The sequence below is a fragment of the Triticum aestivum genome, chromosome 4B (genome assembly GCF_018294505.1).
Source record: "Triticum aestivum cultivar Chinese Spring chromosome 4B, IWGSC CS RefSeq v2.1, whole genome shotgun sequence".
Classification (NCBI taxonomy): Eukaryota; Viridiplantae; Streptophyta; class Magnoliopsida; order Poales; family Poaceae; genus Triticum; species Triticum aestivum.
In genome coordinates, this window is record NC_057804.1 from 561749552 (window position 1) to 561756959 (window position 7408).

The following is a 7408-nucleotide window of genomic DNA, read 5'->3' on the forward strand; positions in this document are numbered from 1 at the left end:
GCAATACACTTGAGGAAACTGAAAGTTACCACCGGATCTCGACTTGATCTACCACCGGGGACACAAGAACTCACCAAGCGTCCAGAATCCAGCAAAAATCTTCGCAAAATCATGCAGAAACGCTTGGGGGCTCAAATTACCACCTGATCTCGACTTGATCTACCACAAGGGACACCAGAACTTACCAGGCGTCCAGAATCCAGCAAGAATCCAGGTGGATCAGGTACATCTAAGCAATCCCTACTGTATCTGAATTCCATTTCAGTTCAACCCAAAAAAGGCCCATGAAAAAAGGAAGAAAAAAGTGCCATTTTTTTCTAATTTATTGTACAATGTGCATAGAAGCTAGCATAACAGAATACATGAGTTATCAGGGCATATGCAAAAGATTTTTTCTTGAAAAAAGACAACTCCTTTTCAACTTATTGCACAAAAACAGTGACATTAGTCTACAAAAAAATACTTTTGTATGTAAAATATGAAGTCACAACACCATAACAGAATCCACTCTTGTTACAATTAGGCTATAATTGTTGTGTCCAGAAAGCTACCATATTTTTTCATACAAAAGTTATCATCAGTATTGTCATCTGTTACCATGCCATCATGGTGCATCTATGCAAAAAGTTACCATCAAAAAAAAACTTGAACTAATTTTTGAAGCAGGGAATGGTGTGCCGAGTATAGTAGAGTCCCGAATGAGTAACAAATTGTTACCCGCAGAAAAAATGATAATATCCATGTCAACTCAAAAAGAATCACAAAAAAAAGTACAAAACGATAGCATGCACCATGTGCAGAAATGTGATTGATGTATGTAAACAACAGTGTTATTTTCAGTTGTCTCACATATGCTATTAACATGTGTAAGCAGGTGCTTCAACAACATGTCGAAAAACCATGGATATAACACAAATGCCACAGATAGTGATGGACAGGAGAAACAACATGATGATGATGCACATACAACTAGCTTTGGTTCTGGTAAGTGGCAACTCACTTACAAAAGTGTCACACCGTATGTTTATGTTGGAAGCAGACTGTTATCATCACAGCATACTACAAGTTACCACAATTGTTCAATACAAGTTACCACCAAACAATGATAAATCATGTTATAACAAAAACATTTCATGTGAAAAACATGCAGGTGCTCCACCTACATCTAACCAGAGGATCCATGAGCCAAGCAAGGAAGCAAGTTCTAGTGTTGGGGGAGAAGAAAGGTTCTTTGATGTGTCGGTCAGCGAGCCAGCAAGTCCAGAAACAGGAGCGCTCAACGCTGATCAAGGAGGAGTTAACGTTGAGGCATATTACACACCTAAGGCTCCTGATACAACAATGAAGTTTGAAAGTTTTGAGGAGGCTGCTGCTCACTACAAGCTATATGCACTCAGAAATGGATTTGGGACAAGGATAGATTACACAAGAACACTGAAGGACGGCACAGTGAGCAGAGCACTACTGGTGTGTGGGAAAGGCGGCAAGCCAAAGAAGAAGAAGGAGGAGGTGCAGGATGTACTGAACCCATAAGGCATCGTGAAGAAGAGAAAAGGGCGTAAGGTTAAGAGGTATGAGTGTCCAGCCCACCTTTACCTTACGCACAAGGATGCGTGGTGGAGAGTCGAACGCTTTGATGACAACCACAACCATCCACTGATAAGAAAGCCATATCTGACAAAATTTCTAGCCTCACATAGGAACATTCCCAAAGACGAGCAAGATTTCTTACGGATTCTACATGAATGCAACATAGACACCGCAAGGCAAATGCAACTAATTTCATGGTTCTATGGTGATGCTGAGAATGTACCATACACAACACAGGACCTTGCAAATCAGCGAGCCAAGTTTCGCAAGGAGTACCATACTGCAGACGTGGGGAGCACAATTGCATACTTTGAGGAGCTCAGGGCAAAGGATCCAGATTTCTATTGGAGAATGAAACTTGATGATGAAGACAGGGTGGAAAACGTGTTCTCGATAGATGGTGCATCACGTAGGGCATACGCGAAATACGACATTGTGTCTTTCGACACAAGTACATGACTAATATGTACAAGATGTCGTGTGCCCCCTTCATTGGCATTAACAACCACGGGCAATCAATCCAATTCGGTTGTGGTTTCGTTTGAAACGAACTGACTGACAATTTTGTGTGGCTGTTTAACACGTTCTTGCATGCGATGGGTGGGGTTGCACCAAAGAACATAATCACAGATCAGGACTTTGCCATGAGGAATGCTATTGACGAGGTGTTCATCGGGATAGTACACAGAAATTGCAGATGGCACATTATGAAGAAAGCACAGGAGAAGCTTGGGAGGTTAATGCCCGATGATGAACCACTGAACAAAGCATTCAAAGATTGTGTTGACAACATCTTGAATGGTATTGTATTTCCACACAACACACTCCACTCATATTGCCGCAAACTACATAATTGTGCCGCGATATCCAATGTTACCATGCTGAAATATAGTAAATTATGACCAACATTAAACATTTTTCCCACGTTGATAAAAATAAGGTTTCATGTGAAAAAACTGGAATGTTATGAAAGAGTTACCAGTACTCATGTTCTTAAGTGACCATGACCACTTTAGCATGTTTGCCATGTAGTTATAGTTACCAAAATTTGCATTGACTACAACCACCTAGTGTTGCATGAAGGAAGTTATCATGATAAGTGCATCAAAAGTTATCATGATATGTGTAGTTGACTTACCATCTTTTTCACTATTGCATGGAGTGGAAGAGTTATATGATATTGGGTCACATATAACTATGTAGTTGAGAACATGAGTACCATGAGGTGTTATCATGTTAAGTGTATTAGAATTACCATGAGGTATGCACTGAAATTACCACATACTGTCCCCTGAAGCAAGTTATCATGTTAAGTGTATTAGAATTACCATGAGGTGTGCACTAAAATTACCACATACTGTCCCCTGAAGCAAGTTATCATGTTAAGTGTATTAGATTTACCATGATGTGTGCACTGAAATTACCATCTACTTGGTTTTTGAATGCAGCTGAGGAGTTTGAGGGAAAATGGTGGAAGATGTTGGACGATCATGGGCAAACGGACAACGAGCATTTCCACTGGTTGTGGGAAAACAGGGAATGTTGGGTCCCGGTGTACTACATGCACGACTTCTTCCCATTCTTGCAGACAACGGCAAGGAGCGAGGGATTCAACGTTGTGTTGAAGAAGTACGTCAACCCAAATAACTAGCTAGTGGAATTTGCAAAACAGTACACTGTAATACAGGAGAAGGTGATGGTGAGCGTGTCAAAAGAGCACCTGGAAACAGTGTACAAAGAGGTGGAAACATACTCCTTCAACCCACTCGAGTTACAGGTGCAGGGCCTCTAGACGCATAATATTTTCACCAAATTCCAGATGGAGATGAAGGTGAAAACTGGCTACAGATGTGACACGTTGCAAGATGGGTCATTCAAAGTTGGCTCAGTCAGAGGAATCATACCAAAATATGGGGACAGGGACTACCATGTGCAAGCAAACATGGATGAAGGGACATATTCCTGCACTTGCTGCAAGTTTGAGCGAGATGGTATACTCTACGCACATGTGTTACGAGTGATGGACCAAATCGGGGTCTACGAGATACCTGAGAAGTATATTCTAAAGAGGTGGACTTGGGATCAACAGGAAGATCTATCAAACCTGATTTTGAACAACCAACAGTTAGTAAGAGCATGCCAGAGGAGGGTGAGGGAGTTCCGGACTAGGGGGTGTCCGGATAGCCGAACTATCATCATCGACCGGACTCTAAGACTATGAAGATACAAGATTGAAGACTTCGTCCCGTGTCCGGATGGGACTTTCCTTGGCATGGAAGGCAAGCTTGGCGATGCGGATATGTAGATCTCCTACCATTGTAACCGACTCTGTGTAACCCTAGCCCTCTCCGGTGTCTATATAAACCGGATAGCTTTAGTCCATAGGACGGACAACAATCATACCATAGGCTAGCTTCTAGGGTTTAGCCTCCTTGATCTCGTGGTAGATCTACTCTTGTAACCTACATCATCAATATTAATCAAGCAGGACGTAGGGTTTTACCTCCATCAAGAGGGCCCGAACCTGGGTAAAAACATCGTGTCCCTCGTCTCCTGTTACCATCCGCCTAGATGCACAGTTCGGGACCCCCTACCCGAGATCCGCCGGTTTTGACACCGACATTGGTGCTTTCATTGAGAGTTCCTCTGTGTCGTCACCGATAGGCTCGATGACTTCTTCGATCATCATCAACGACGCCGTCCAGGGTGAGACCTTCCTCCCTGGACAGATCTTCGTATTCAGCGGCTTTGCACTGCGAGACAATTCGCTTGGCCATCTAGAGCAGATCGAAAGTTACGCCCCGGGCCGTCAGGTCAGATTTGGAAGTTTGGACTTCACGGCTGGCATCCGCGGGGACTCGATCTTCGACGGATTCGAGCCACAGCCGAGCGTGCCGCACTGTCACGTCGGGCATGATTTAGCTTTGCCGCCGGACAGTACCCTGGAGGCCGCACTCGAAACCACTCCGATCTTCAATTCGGAGCCAGCTCCGCAGATCGAGGATGGATGCCTAGACACCGCCTCGGGGGCTGCAACCTCTACGGCGATAGAGCCGAACACTGACTTCGTCCCTCATAAAGCTCGTGACTCCAAGGTGCCGGACTCCTTTCCGGACTCCGAACCTCCCGCGCCCGCCCCGATCGAATCCGACTGGGCGCCGATCATGGAGTTCACCGCAGCGGACGTCTCTCAACACTCACCTTTCGGCGACATCTTGAGTTCGCTAAAATAGCTCTCGTTATCAGGAGAGACCTGGCCAGATTGTGGTCAGGACGGCTGGGATGCGGACGGCGAAGAAATTCAAAGCCCACCCACCACCCACTTGGTAGCCGCGTCGACGATTTAACTGACAGGCTATACTACGACTCCGAGGACATCGACGGTATGGACGACGATGCCGGAGACGACCAAGAACCAGCGCCTAACGGGCGCAGGAAAGCCACCCCATCCCACAACGTATGCATGGTGGACACACCAAAACGAAGCGACAATGAGGAAAAACGGGACGTGGCGAAGGACAACTCCCCCAACAGACAAACAAAGCGGCAACGCAAGCGCTGCCCGAAGACCGGCATCAACAAAACGGTACCCATATGGACCCGGCCCTAAAGCAGGGCGAAGCAGTGGACGATGGACACGTCAACAAGCAGCCAGCTGGACTTGAACCGGACAAGCAACCCATCCCCGGCGAAGACGATCTCACATCACCAGAGCATATGAATCTCCATAACAGGCTCGTCGCCACTATAAGAAGTTTGAAGAAGCAAAAGCGGAAGCTCAAAACAGCGGAAGACACACTCAGAATGAGATGGAGCAAAGTACTCAACACCGCAGATAAATATGGCACTAGTCACCACACAAAGAGCTACCCGAAGTGCAAGCTGTTGCCCGAATTTGACGAGGAGGCCTTCGAGCCCCCGCAGTCAAAAAATAAAGGGGCCGCCTGGCCGGATAGACGACCAGATGACAGGCCAAGAGCAACACGGGGCGCCACACACAAGCCGGCATATGATCAGCATAAAGATCTTCAGAAAAAGGATAACCCGGCCAGGTCTATCTATGGGCCAAAAAAGAAGACTCCAGGAAGTAACACAACCAGCCGAGCATTTAAAGACAACGGCACACCCAAATACAGGGGCGCCGCACACCCACTATGTTTTACCGACGAGGTACTAGATCATGGATTTCCAGTGGGATTCAAACCCATAAACATAGAGGCATACGACGGAACAACAGACCCCGGAGTCTGGATTGAGGATTATATCCTACACATACACATGCCGAGAGGAGACGATCTCCATGCCATAAAATACCTTCCCCTCAAGCTCAAAGGGCCGGCCCGGCATTGGCTTAAAAGCCTCCTAGAAAATACGATTGGGAGTTGGGAAGAGCTTGAGGATGCATTTCGAGCAAATTTTCAGGGGACTTATGTCCGGCCTCCGGATGCAGATGATTTCAGTCACATAACTCAACAGCCCGGAGAATCAGCATGCAAATTCTGGAACAGGTTCCTCACTAAAAAGAACCAAATAGTCGACTGTCCGGACGCTGAAGCCTTAGCAGCCTTCAAACACAACGTCCGAGACGAATGGCTTGCCAGACACCTCGGCCAGGAAAAACCAAGAACAATGGCCGCACTAACAAGTCTCATGACCCGCTTTTGCGCGGGGGAAGACAGCTGGTTGGCTAGATGCAGCACCAGCGACCCGAGTACATCCGAAATCAGGGATGGAAATGGGAAATCACGACGCAAAAAAGATCAGCACCGGAATAAGGAGAATGGCCCAAATAGTACGGCGGTCAACGCCGGATTCAAAAGCTCTCGGCCGAACAACAAAACACTGCCCTTAAAGGATAACAGTGACGAGCTATCCAACCTCAACAAGATTCTGGACAGACTGTGTCAAATACACGGTACCTCCGGGAAGCCTGCAAACCATACCCACAGAGATTGTTGGGTCTTCAAGCAGTCCGGCTGACTTAACGCCGAACACAAAGGGCTCGACACACCAAGTGAAAGTGATGAAACCCAAAAGCAGCGCTCCGGAAACCAAAAAACTTTCCCATTAGAAGTCAAAACAGTGAACTCACTTCACGTGATAACACGCAGCGCGGCCCCTGCTATACCAGGACACCGTCCGCAGACTAGGGATAGAACCCACCAAAATTCGCTATAGCAAGCACTTCCTTCAAAGGAGTGACGCCAGGACTTTTTAGCCAATTTTACAGGCTACGTACCACTAGGGGTCGTGTTCGGTTCATCCGACAACCCCCGTCGCGAAAAGCTCGCCCTCCATCACCCCATTTAGCAGTAGCCCTTAAGCACTACTGGGGCGTGCAGCTTTCGCCCGCTTTAATGCAACACCACATTACGCGTCTCTTACGCTTAAAAATGCCCAGCCCACGTGGCATATTCTTAAAACTCCAGGTGTCTCTCGACCACGGAGAATGTGCGGCTGCCTAGACAGCCACACATTATTCCGACCTTGCAGGTCAAAGCCCCTAAAAATAGGTCATTTAGACCTCGGACATGGTTAGACGAGTCCGGCGTAACTTAACAAGGGGCTTCCCAGCCGCATACCCCTTTTTTTAGGGGGCCGCGCGCATAAATGATGAAAGCCAATAAAGCTCAACTTTCTTCATCTTCCAAATTATACTTTATTTTGATACACTTTTTGCATGATATTTCTTAGAAACTAAGTCCTTCTCTTTTACAGATGAAGCACGTGCTACACCCGTCCAGGATATAGCACAAAGGAGACACAGCCGCAGACGTGCAGTAGGGACCCGTTGCAAGGATTCTTTTCAGATTAAGAC